At 38.9% G+C, this 14,127-nt stretch overlaps 1 long non-coding RNA gene across 1 annotated transcript; it reads left to right on the forward strand.

Moving 5' to 3' along the window:
• Positions 1 to 2,588: 2,588 nt before the first annotated feature.
• LOC119787636 lies at positions 2,589 to 6,431 on the forward strand. The gene is made up of 3 exons (XR_005281343.1): positions 2,589 to 2,674; positions 5,786 to 5,887; positions 5,994 to 6,431. It is a non-coding gene; the product is annotated as an uncharacterized LOC119787636 (long non-coding RNA).
• Positions 6,432 to 14,127: the final 7,696 nt, after the last annotated feature.

Consider the following 14,127-nt stretch of genomic DNA (forward strand, 5'->3'; position numbering starts at 1 on the left):
GCAGAGCTCAAACATCTATGAAAAAAGGCACTGATGGCCGCAGCCTAGCTGATATTTCTCTCCAGGATGGCGTCACAGCCAAACAGGAACAGACCAGATTAAGCTACATGATAAAAAGCAGATATAGAACAGCGTTAGAGATTAAACTAACAAATTCTGAGTGAGAGAATAGAGATAGAATGAAGCAGAATGATGAAAATGGGACCCTATGTCCTCTAGCAGACTAAGCCTATAGCAGCATAACTATAGAGATAGCTCAGGATGTTATTCTCTGTTTCTTCATGCAGTTACTTTCCTCCTGTTGCAGTTCTGTACACTCAGGGAGTGGTAAGTTAGCGTCACACCGGCAGCAGGCAGGTGGCTGCATCTAGGGGAAATATTACAAAACCCAGGACTATGTGTTTGTTGTTTTTTTATGAACATTTATTTGACCGGGTCTTTTTTTAAACTCTTTTCAGTAAGGTATCGGCAATGGTCCTGACAAGTCTTTTTCAAAGAAAACTGAGCCTGCCCTGTCTCAGACCGAGACAAGACAGAGTAAAAATGACGACAATACCCTGATAAAATTAATAACTTAAAAATATGGTCTAGAGACCAAGACCAATCTCAAGTACTACAACACTACCATATATGATTGCACAGTATTGCAATCTTACTTCAAACTATGCTGATCAACTCCTTTTTCAGTTAAATAATCTACTCATTACTAAACATTTCAGTTTTACCTGCAGACTTGCAGAAAATATTTTGTTTTAGCTAGGTTTAGAGAATTTGAAAATGCAATAAGACTAGAAAGTCTAGATTATTTTCTGTCTAATGTCAATGCAATGTGGTAGACTTCTTGATTTCTGTTACGTTTTATTTTGAATAGTTCTTAGATAGCTCTTATTTTAGAGAAATCCAGGCACCTCAGCTTACCTAATACTGGTAGTTTAAGTTACATCATTTTATGAGCAGCTTTTTAAAGGTGCTAATATAAACCAACAGGATCTTAATAAAGGAACATTATGTAGCCCTTTTAAATACATATTCAACTACACTGCATTTCCCTCTTTTCAGTCACATGATTTCTGAATTGAAAATTCAGAAACATCGAAGCCCTGCAGATAATGGGTTCCAACCTCCATGGAAAAAAATTCCTTGTTGTTCATTGTTCCAAATGGTTTGTTGGTTCTTCTTCTTAGGTCATACCTGAAATCTCCCTAATCTCCCTCATGCCACAAGATTAGCTATTACTAAGTAAGATCCTGTTCTCTGCTACATCAGATTATTCTGACAGTCACGCTATAAAGAGGAACCTACGCTCATAAGCAGCTGTTATGGGAAACTTTAACAGTACCTAATCATTCTTACTTCATGCAACACAATGAAAGTATTTGGTCTGTCTGCCGCTTCTGTGCCTCCAGATTCCAGTTACAGATAAGGACGGTTCAAGGATCAGTCTCTGGCATCAATTTCCTTTTGGAAGAGTTATAACTAGGGCTTGACATTAACACCCGTCAACCTGCAGGGTTGAATTCTATATGTATTTTAAATGATAGTTTCTCCAAATAGCATTTAAAATATTAAACAAATTAAATTGAGAAACTATCGCACCACAATTCTCATCACCACACACCTGTGCACCTGTGAAGCAAAGGAGGGATAATGTTGCCGTACATTCAAGATGTCAGAAAATCCAGAGAGCAGGAAAAAAGGAAAACTGACAATGAAAAGAAGGGAGGCAAAAAAAAAAAGGTGTTTAATGAAAAGTGGAAGTCAGCAGGCCGAGATTGGTTGTTTATGACCTTGGGGGGGGAAAAATGTTTCACTTGTTTCTAAAGGGGTGTTTGAAAATTGTTTTTATGTGTATTTTTGGTTTCTAGTGGCAGCTACTACTATGCACTGCACAATTGGGTCCATGACAAATTTCCTTTAGAGGACAATAAAGTATGTTCTGTTCTATTCTATTCTATTCTATTCTATTCTATTCTATTCTATTCTATTCTATTCTATTCTATTCTATTCTATTCTATTTTCTAGTTATATTCTAGTTTCACTTTTACTCCTTTCAATCAGAATCATGTCAAAGCTCATATAAAACCAAATAAAAACTATTCAAATCTTCTTTTTTATGCTGTTCCACATTGTAATTCCATAAACCTGTTTTGTTTAATGAACCGAGGTCTGTTTTTGAGTTTTTATTTCCATTTTACAAGTTTTCGGCTAGATTGTACTATGCGGGTTGCTGATAAAATCATTTCAAAGTCGTGTTTCGGAACCTCCCTGATCTAACAAAAAGATTACATAAATTAGAAACACAATAAAAAGGGTTAATTCCTGTTTAATAATCGAGTAAAGTATTTTTTATGCATATTATTTTTGATCCCTCCAACAACAGCAGAATTCAACTTTGTTTATGAGACAGGCAGCAGAAAGCAACCAGAGAATATTAGCCTTATGGTTTTTTTAAAGTTAATGAAATACAGAAGGAGAAAATGTCTGCAGTCCATTTAATCAAACCATCATCTGATGAATGCTTAGTCACAGGTTAGGCAGCATTTTTTTCACTTCAGGGAAAGAGTATACTACACAGATAGATTGGTTTGCTTCAGTCTTTTAAGCTCGGAAGAACGTCTCCTGAGAGCTGGTGTAGTGAAACAGGCTGGATCCAAATATACGGTAACCAAGACAGGTTAGTGATGTTTGACAGTTTATTTAAGAGGTTGCTTTGAGAGCGGGACTGAATCTGAGTGGAGCAAACAGGCTACAGGCAGACAGGCTGGCATATTGTGTGAAGTTTACCAGTTCATGATCCAGGAGGGGAAGGCAGACAGTTAAGCGGAGCTTCTCCGAGTTTGTGATCCAGAGATCTGTCTTCAGACAGGGGTCAGGCAGGCCGACCCCTGTCTGAAGACAGATCTTGGATCAGAAGACAGATCGGGTCAGAAACGGGTAGACAAAAGATATTTCTTGAGATGCTGGACTATTCTTACCGGGTTGGCACGAGATAATCTGGCACTGGTGACTGGTCTGATGGGGTTTATATACTGATGGAAACAGGTGACTCCGGTCAGAGGTGATTGTGGACGGGTGGAGCAGAGCAGGTGTATGGACTGAGGCCAGAATCAGTGCAGAGACCATTACAGAACCCCCCCATCTCCCCACCCCCTGGTGGTGGGTACAAACCTTGAGTCTCTGCCAGCCTGACATGGGAGACGTGGAATGTGGAGTGAATCCTCTTCGTCTGAGGTAGGCAAAGACGGACAGCCACTGGATTGACCACCTTGGAGATGGGGAAGAGTCAAATTAACCGAGGTGCCAGCTTCTTGCAGTCCACCTTTAATGGTAGGTCTTGGTAGAGAGCCAGACCCTGTCTCCTGGTTGGTAACACAGGGCTGTAACCCGCCGGCGATTAGCATTCTGGGCCTGGACCTGGGATGAGTGGATAATGGCTCTCCTTGCCCTCCTCTAAGCACGCTGACATCTGGGGTTGGACAGACAGGCTGACGGTACTCTGGACTCCCTCTCCTCAACAGAGAATACTGGTGGTTAGAACCAGTACACCACGTAGAAGGGCAAGAGGCCGGTGGAGCTGGAAGGAGTGGAGTTGATAGCGTGTTCCACCCAGGGAAGGTTCTGCACCCACCTAGTAGGGTTGGACTCACAGAGGAGACGAAGTTTATTCTCAAACTCCTGGTTCATCCTCTCTGTTTGATCATCTGTCTGAGGGTGAAAACCAGACGATAGGTTAACAGATACCCCTAACATTAAGCAGGACTCCTGCCAATAATGGGCCACAAACTGAGGACCTCTGTTGGACATTATTTCAGCCGGCAGTCCATGCAGATGGAAGACCTCCTTAGCCAGGATTGTGCCCATTTCCTTGGCAGTTGGGAGCTTAGGTAGAGGGACCAGATGGACCATTTTAGAGAATCTGTCTACGATGGTTAGATGGGTGGAGCAGGGCAGGTGTATGGACTGCGATATTTAACTAAAAAAGCAATAGAGTTTCTGCAAAATACTTATATTTAGTGTAGGAAAGATCTAACCGTAGGGTCAGTGTGACTTTACAGAGAATTAAAGTTGTATACTTTTATGGGTAGGTACACAACAGAGCGGCCGGGTGGAATCTGATGCCGCAGACTCTAGTTGAAAGTCATGGGCGCTGACCAGTCAGCCAAATTTCAAATTAGATTTTCTTCAAATTTTAGATTTAAAAAATTCAACCATGAAGTTTGTTTAGGGAAGAACACTGTCTTCTCTTAAAAGACAATGAAATAATGTTAAGAGTATTCTTTATTGAATTGTATTGAATGAAAAAACAAACTGTTTGTTCCATTCTGAATAATCAGCAGGAAAGCCTGTATTAGTATTAACAAGAATTTTATCTTTTGTTCACTTCATATTATTTTTAACTCACATTTTTTAAGTCAGTAGAAAAATTTTGACTAAAGCTGAAGTCATAAAGGATGTTTTTTCTGAAATGTGGCTAACACACAAACATTTTGTGCATAGTTCTGTTTAACTTATGTCTCCATTTCTTCTTTTATTCATTGAAATTAGATATTTACATTACTCTATGTCAATATTTGCCACTTGTAAGTCTTAATCTACCGAAGTTCATAACATAATTCAAAACAATATGAGAAAAACAAATACATTGCAATGGACAAATAATAATACAAAATGTCAACTGTTTAAAATCTTTTTGTTTCTTTGACTTAACAAGCCATGGGGTGGTGGGAGGAGGGCATATTTCAGGGCATATTTTAGATCGTCCATTTGATCAAATCCACAATGAACGGTTTAGGTTTGCGTTGGTTTAGAGACCAGCTCATATGTTTAAAAATATCCCTGTGAATATTTGCAAAAATTTTATAAATCAAAATTCTGTTCATTTTGTTAAGTTTATTTAATGATGATTATAAAATTTATGTGTGTGCTTATAAACATTGAAGAAAGGAGATGCTTCACTCTGTCTTATGATTCAGTCAGTAGAGCATCCTGTCTTATGACCTGATCAATTGTCCTTTCAGAACAATACTCTGTTTGTAACCATGTGTTATGTTCTGTTAATAAAAGACGAATGCAGGAGGGGGGTCGTTGAAAGAGCTGGAAGTTGGGTTGGGCTTTTGCCACTCCTGCAGGAGTTGTTTGAATCTCTTTCCTGTGTGGACCTAGTTTCTCTTTTACAAACCTACATTTTTGAACCTAACACATTTCAATTCACTAATATTGTAAAAGCTCATGGAGTCAAACATTAACCTGCTTTTCAACTAATGTCTGTCATGATCTTAGCACTGATGCCTGGGCTGATTACTCATTTCAAACATCTGCTTAGCTCCACCCAGTTCTCATTACTGAATTAGACTCTCTTTAACCAGTCTTCAGACCAGTGCCAGATTATTTCAAGCTGTTGGAGAAGCGTATTCTAGTGTTCGTGTGTTCTGACTACCTGATCCGGACCTGTTCTGGCCCTCAACCTCTGAGCTGCCTGTACCCGTCTGATTTGTTTGCCTGACCTGTCTTCTGACTCCTGCCTGGTCTCTGCCTGCTCGTGTACCAACCAGAACAATTTCCCGACCACTGAGTCTGCCTGCCCTAGCCCGCTGGTGTTTTTTCTTTGTGTTTCTGAAAGTACAGCTGCATGGTAAATATTTGTGTTTAAAGAAGCTTTAGGAAACCTGCATCATCTTCCAACATGTCAACTGTTTTTTTGCATTGCACAGTTTTTTAAATTGTTTGTTTTGTTTTGTATATACAGAAAACATCAGAGCTCACTGTATTTTTCTTGATCACACAGGATCATATTTGAATTTGTTGCTGAATTTTAAAATGGAAGGAAAACACCAGCAGATAGATTCAAGAAGTCACATATGTGATTGCTCTAATAGTACCCATACTTGTAAGAGCATTTATTTTTTATTTTTAAAAATCTAATATCTAAGCCTTAAAATCACCAAAAGACACTTTATCACTTTGATAAGTCTGTATTCTGCTTTCCTCTTCAGGCTGCCAAGGCAACTGGTGCTGCCCTTACCCTGTCGCAATTAATAGAGGTTCTGCTGTCATCACCGCCCAGCCCAAACCTATGATTAATGTTCAGGCCAATCCAGTCATGGTGGTTAATCCTGCTCCTCCTACTAATGGTTGGGGTGGGCAGTTTGCTAATCAAAGCTCTGCTCCATTTCCTGGGGGTTTTGGGGGCCAGTATGTTAATCAAAATTCTGGTCCATTCCCTGGTGGTTTCATGGCTCAGAATTCACAAGGAAATGTGTTTGGAAACCCTCCTCCATATCCTGGTGCATAAAGCAGTTAAATACTGTACAAACAGTATTTGGGTTCTCATATTATCTATGATGATGTTGGTTTATGATGAAACGTATTTACTCATATAGAAAACTTAATCTATTTTCAGTACTTCAATAATAATTATCAAGGGCCTGATTTCAAATAATGGGTGTTAAAATGCATATGTAAGAGTTTTTCTTTCTTTTTTTTTTTTTTTTGCACATGCAACAGGTAGGAATGTTAAAACTGATCTACAGATTTCTCAAAGTTATGTGCAAAATGGTTTGGCTCTGCCACATTAAAATAAGCCAATTGTGTGTGCTAGAGGTAGTCTGAGAGAGACCATAAAAACAAAAAGCCTTGAAGTTGGAGGGGATTATAAAAATTTGATAATTTAAATGAATATTTAAATAATGGAGCCTAGGCGGAAGTTTAACTGAAGAAACTGATTGCTCTCCTTCATCCACCTGCGGCACAGTCAGTTAGCTTTGAACAACACCTCCACGAAAGCCAATCGGGATCCAAAGTTCATCTTAAAAGGTCTCCGATCCGCTTGTGTTCTCCTGTGCGCAGGCGGTGGATGCGATGTGTGACTTCATTCAGATGACACCTTCTCAACCCACCTCCAGCCCCTCCTCCACCATTGTAGCTAAAGCTTCATCAGAGTATCATTCCTCCTGGACTCTTACTGCGTTCCACGTCTCATTTCAACTGGTCCGGCAGAAGACCGCCATGTTGAGTCTGGTTCTGGGAGATGTTTCTTCCCAACAGGAAGTTTTTCCTCTCCACCGTCACTTCTAGCTTCCTCATCATGGACAGGTTCTCTCAACCTGTGTTATCCAAACTGGACTTCCCTCTTCCAGGTCCCTGAGTGAAGCTCTAGTATTAGCTCACGCAGTCCACTGGATCTCCCCATAAAGCTCAGCAGACCGTCTCACTAACCAGCAGTCTACAGACTGACCAACTTGATCTATCTCCACTCCACCACCAGTTTCAGAACCTGACTCTGCCAGATGGATTTGCTCCGCATGTCCATCTGGAAACCTTCCGTTGAAGTAATTTTGGGAAGGGGCGAAAATACTGGTTAGCTGATTGGCCTATGTTGGTGATAGACGGGCCAAATAAACCAATCAGATCAACGAAGCATATGACGTACTAACAGAGCGGCGACGAAAACACAACCACAAGCCAGACACAAGCCAATTGATAGATCAATCTCTTGCCGAAACCAGTCGGGAGAAGAGCAAAAACATCTTTTCCTCTGAGAAAAGCCTCCAGAGCAGTGTTTTGCTCTTCTTTCAGTGAAGAAATACTCTGTAATTCCGATAGAACTTGCTCGATAGCCACGCTAACGCTAGTTTCATCGGCTGAAGCCGCCATGTTCTTTAGACTGAACTGTCGCGCTTCTCGTTGCGTCACACCTCAACCCGCCTCAAAGCCAACGCTGATTGGACGTTTGTTTGGTGAACGGCTCCAAATTTTCTTTAAAGGAAAGTAGCCAGACTGATCTGCGAGTGAAACCTTGAAAGCTCGCGAGATCAGGATGGTCTCACGAGGCTAGCAGTTTCAGGCCAGGGGAGGAAACAGCTCTGTCTTTGCTCCTGTTCATGCATAGCTATCAAAATTAACTCTATGTTTCCTGCTGAGGTCTGAGCGCCAAAGACAAAGTAATTGTATTAATACATTTATCCTAATTGTCTTTTGTCCTTGTGTTTATTTCTTAGATTGAAATAACAATGATAATAGAAGATATCAATTATAGTGCACTTCATACAGGCAACAATAGTCTAATTTAAGCAGTGTATGCTCTGAAGAGCTGGATTAATCTACACCAATGCCTATTAACAAAAATTTCTTTCAATTTGACAAAACCTTTGGCTCTGATGTAACTCCATACTTAACAAGGTAGGCCAATAAATATGTAAAAACACTTATCTGTGCTTCGACTGGAGCCTCTTAAAGAGCTTTGAGCAAGAAAACAGTTTTATCTTGTTTTATAATACAATATTGAAATTCACTCTTTTTTTTTTCTCATTTTGGTGGAGTAGTATACTTTTTTTTTTGATTCTGTATCAATTTGTACAAGCCTGTATATACATTTTTTTCTTAATTAATATTATTCTTGTATTGTTATTTCTGATGGTTGAATTATATTTTTAAATATGCAAAGAATTTCTTTCCATCCTCTGGCATTGTACCAATGCCTCCTTTGTAGCAATATCAAGGATAAATGTAGATATTGTTAGGTTTCAGTTTGCAATAGATTTTCAGATGTGCAAAAATGAAGCAAAAACCTCTAGTTGTGTTTGAGTTTCAGATTTGAAAAATTACTTTGCATGTTGTAAACTTTCTAATTTTTAATATCTTCCATCCATGAATTTGCATGGTTTAGTCATTATATTATCATTTGCATGTTTACTGTATGAAGGCCGCTATTAAGAAAAAGGTCGCAATCGATTGCAAATGCAAATCACTTTCTGCCTTCTTTGAAAATTTGCTCTGCATGTAGAAATATGTTTCATTGTGTTCTAAGATAAGCAAACTCCTGGAGATCAGGTCCTATGGATTTAAAATTTATTCTGGTACTCATATGTTAAAGCACTTTATTATAAATGTAATAAGAGGATTTGATTAATTTATAATGACAAAGGATCAGGATCAATTAATAAAAGAACCCTAATCAACAACAAATTAGTGTTTTTAGCGTTTTTTTTTTTTTTTTTTGGCTTTGACTGTGTCCCAAATTTTACACTACTCAAATTTAACAAACTATTAAATATTTTACTGTCATTTAGGCAAAATACCATTAATCAAATCTGTATAAGTATACTGTGAAAACAGGCATTATTTTATTATTAATCAAACTATTTTCAAGTTTGGGGAAGTTTTTCAATTTATGGTTCGAAAAAAAGAGAATTACAAAGTCGTTTAACCTGGTCTGTGGAATAACAGAACAGAAGGTCTGTTTTGTGGTCCTAAATCCTCTACTCAGATTGAACATTTTACATTTCACTTGAAAATCAATAACTGCAATTCCATAGAGAGAGATAGGATAGGCAAGCTACATAAGATCCAAAATGAAGCATTCACATTCATTGATACTGAGATCCAGATCAGCTAGTATTGTTTTATTGTACTTGATTAAAAAAAAATGCATTGCAATTGCTAGATGCACATTTTGCCTCTCTCTGTCATGGTTTGAGTGGAGGATTTTGAGGACCCAAGTGCAGAAATCAGGAGGCAGAGGTGAGTCTTGCACTGATGTCCTTTGTGGGTGACAAAGGGCTTCCCAGTTTGTAGCTTCAAAACAACCTTACAGGGCTTATTTAGCTTCCTGTGAAAACCTTTTTACTATTATCTTTAATGCATGTTGTAAAGGGAGCTATACTCTGAGCAGAGGAAAACTAGATGTAGTGAACTTTCTAAAGAGGAACTCTCCGTTTGGAGACACATGATACTTTATTTTGGTTAAAAAAAAGTCTCAAGTTTTGTTTTTTGATACAGCTGCTGAAAAATGTTGTAATGTTGGCAGTGTAGCAGTGAGTGAAGCATGATTAAAATCACCAGTTATTGCCGCAAATTAAACTGGCTAGTCCGCTGAACTGGGATGTGAAAAACTGTTTCCAACAATTTATGTATGTGATTAATTTTGTTTTCATCAATTAAAAAGGACATCAAAATGTTCTCATTGTCCTGAAAATGATGTGGGCTAAGTTAATAATTGGCAATTTATTTTGAGGAAGACCTGGTGTGATTCAGAGAGATGGCATCCTTCCCACTATGGATGGGGCAGTCCCAAATATACCTGTCCTCCAAAACCCTAAAATCCCAGATTGCAGACCAAGCGGAGTCATAGTTTAACACAGCTCTCTGCAGCTTCTCTTCTGTTAACCAACCATCAATCCATCCAGACAGGGTCCTGCTCAAAGCCAATATATAACCGATTTGAAGAAAAAATTTTAAGGACCCACATTCATATCTTCAGGTAACATAGACTACATGTCAGACTTAATAATACTACTTCAGGGATAGTTTCAAGGTGTTGCTTTATTGTATGTCTCGTACCATGTCTTTCGGTTGTGCTGTTCTTTTTTCATCTCTTTGCAGGTGATGAAGCAGACTGAAAATGTTTTGTCATTGTCTCCTTTCTATCTCCTCTTTCTTTCATCTTTTCTCTTTTTTTTCTTTTTCTTCTTCTGTTTTTCTGCTCTACCTACATTGCAGTGTCAATATAAACTGTAAAACTCCCTGCATAATTATAATAAAGCAATTTATATGCATGAAACAAGTGCAGCAATATGGCAATTGCCGTACTGCTACACTTGTGAAAGTAAAATCTTTTGGGCTCTTTTTGGTATCAAGACAATTATTCTTATTGCCACATTGCCAGACAGGACACTGTAAAAAAAAAAAATTAAAGCTGGTTTATTGAACAGATCTTTCCGTTCAAAGAGTTTGTTAGTTTGTGATAATCAAATTGATTTATGTTGTCTTACATAAATTCAGCAAAAAAAAAGAAGAAAAAAAAAGAGAGAATTATGGTAGCAGAAATGAGGCAGCTCTGTCAAGCTGTTTATATTTTTATATAGCCAGAAATTCTGGGAAAAGAGGGGGAGCAGAAACAGTCTTTCTGTCTGATTTATTGTTTGAAAGCTAGTTAATAGTTGTTTTAGAAGACATGTAACTTGATGATGGTAAGCAGAGTCTCTGTGTGTATAGGGGTGGGGTTGTTTTTGCATGTGTGTCTGCTGCCCTCATGTGGATAGGTTGAGGCCTGGGTGTTGGCACATTGTTTGCCTGTATGTGTCTGTGCAGGTGTTAAATTTTAAATGGTGCATATTCACCTGAGTAGGGGCAAGAAAGAGGTTATTTGGTAGTCAGAATTAGGGTTGACTGCCATCATTTTATTCTGGTTTATCTGCAACATTCCAGTACCCATGACTTCAATATTCCTGCCACTGTATTCTGACACTGTGCCACTGATAGCTGCATATCGTTTTAATAAATCACAAAAAACTCATCTTAGATTCACTAGTCACTGAATAACATGTTATACATATCTACAGTGGAGTTGAATGCAGGAGTTTGACCCGCAATCTAAGAGTCTCCTGCTTATCTTCTGCATGAAAAAGCACTATATAAGTTCATTTAGCATCTTTTTAAGGATTATCACTTGGAGGCCATAACAACTTTTGTCAACAAAAATGCACCGTATAAGGAGCTGTCAGATGCCAAAAAGCAGACTTATATACTTGTAAGCAGGGCTGGCTCTAGGTTATTTGGTGTCCAAGGAAAGAGTGACACTTTACCCACTTTGAAGAATAAAATAACAATATTACAATAACCAACAACTTCAAATTACAAACAAATATGATGGGCGCAAAAGCGAAAACAAGCTGTACAATCAAAACTCAAACTCTAATATAACGGTTAATACACTTTTGAAAGGCAACAGCCAAAAATAATAAATATTATCCTGATAGATGAGCACCCATAGAATATTAAAATAACCAGTAATTCAAAATGCCCTGTAAATGTTGTTGGGGGAGTGCAAAGTTTAAAATCAGAATAAAACTCTGCAATCAAAAGCATAACTTAAATGTCAAACCTCACTTACAAACATTTAATTATTATTCTGCAGTTTTGCAACCTGTCCAGCAGATGACACCCCAGGCCTGTGTCACCTGTTGGCAATCAGACCAGCGTACCCATACTCACTAAATGCAAGACATTAGATTTGCTTTTATCCCTTTAATTTTGACTTTAAACTACCTCAACGGGTGTGTATTCCTTTAGTCATGTACACAAGAAAAACAATTTAAGGTCCGACCGCCATACACTTCAAAAAACACCAAAAATGAAGTAATTAAATTGTTTTTCTTGTTTCTTTTTTGTACATGACTAAAGTGATACATGCCCGCTGAGGTAGTTTAAACTGTATTTTTCGTACAAAACAAAAGGGATAAACTAAAGGGATAAACGTGTATTGACTATGGGCATGCTGATCTGACAGCCCTGCATGTAAACTTACTTGTTTCATATCGTATCAAAGGAGGAATCGATGGCTGCAGCACGTTTTTGATATGGTGAATTTCTGAATGAAGTGTGCGTAACTGCTCCATTCAATCTGTTTGATGAGATGTATTTCAATAAAACCGGATGGATTAAATGTGCATCCCTGATATTGTCTGGATTCCAAGTAGTTGAACTCTACAAACTGCAATACAATGAGAGGATATTTGAATGTGGTTCATCATGAATTTTTATGTTCATAGTTGTTATTTAAGGTTAATAAAAAATGAGTCAAACTGATAACTGTTCAAACTTGGAAAGAGAATGGTTAAACTTAATGCAAAAGCACTGAAAAAAAAAGTTAAAAAAGGAACCTGAAATAGTAGTCAATGAAATAAAAGCACTTTTATCACAAATAAATCAATTGAAATGAGAACAAAAGTAAATGTCTCCAAAATCTCTTTTGATTTGGACCATTCAATGCACTGTGTGAAGTAAACGTAAGAATTCAGATGCCTTTACTGATGCAGTAAAAGACTGAAAAGAGGAAAACTTTAATTCTACAAATGAAGTATCTGAACCTTCACCAATAATTAAAGTTGCAGGGAGAGCTTCCTCCCTAGCCCATTTAAGCACAGATGCTGGTTAGGCTAGAATTTTTAGAATTACAATAGAATTATACCTAGGGTGACTGTTTCTAAAGACATTTAACTCCTTACTTGCACATACACATGAGGGAAGCACTGCAAAGTTGTGTCAGATGTCAGACGTTTCCGGCAAACAGTTACTACTCGCTTGAGCCTGCCTTATTTACCTTCGGCCTAGGGTGTCCTGGTGCCAAGAGCACCAATGGACATCCATATGTTTGAACATGGTCATTATGTAGAATCCATGGCTTGCACTGAAATGCCACCCAGATTCAGATTTGGGGGTAATTCTTTCCACCATGGGCATGAGAATGAATCCAGCACTGCCACCCAGGCCCGCAAAGAAGGCCTGACTCTCTGCACTGCTGTTTGGCCGATAGGCAAAGACCACAGTCATAGACCTCCCCCTAACCCAAAGGCACGGGGATGTAACCCTCTCATCTAACCGCGTGGACTCAAACAGGAGAAGACTAAGCTTGGAAAGACAAGCAGACCAACCTCAGCCCTCAGCCTCTCCCCGTGGGCCCCATCAGAGCAGTCCACTCTCTGGGTTCTAGAGCTGAGGTTATGCAAGGAGGTGAGCCTGACTATTTCTAGCTGGTATTGCTTCACCTCCTGCATGAGCTCAGTTCTCAGAGCCAGGTGTAGCATTTCTGGCCTTCACTACTGACTGTTGCCCAGTCCTCTTAAAACTGGTCCCTCATGCTCCCTCCTATAGGTGGCAGGCCCACTGGGGGGCTGGCCTCATATCCCTCTTTTAAGCCCAGTGTGGATGAGGCTGACCATCAGGCGCCTGTCGACATATCCCAATCCCACGCCTGACACCAGGGTGAGATCCCAGCTCATCCTTGTCATCATAATGAGTTCTTTAAGAACTCTTTGTTTTATCTGTCACCCAGGGCCTTAGGAGACCCTACCAGGGACATTTAAGCCAATGACATAATCATTTTTGGGATTATCCATGCACTAAAGCTCCTCCATCAAGTTAAGGTGGCTTCTGTTTAATCCATTATAACAACAGCAGGAGTCCAATTTATTTTAAGAGACAGACAACATAAGCGACTGCAGAACATCAACATTAGATCAGGCCTAGAATGACGACTCAGCTTTAGCAACTTGTATCCAAACTTGTATGTCATGAATGATGGTTCACAGGTTATACAGCATTTTTTTTTTCTGTTTAAGAAAACAAAGC

This window comes from Cyprinodon tularosa, unplaced genomic scaffold, assembly GCF_016077235.1.
Source record: "Cyprinodon tularosa strain WSP-4 unplaced genomic scaffold, ASM1607723v1 ctg30, whole genome shotgun sequence".
NCBI lineage: Eukaryota > Metazoa > Chordata > Actinopteri > Cyprinodontiformes > Cyprinodontidae > Cyprinodon > Cyprinodon tularosa.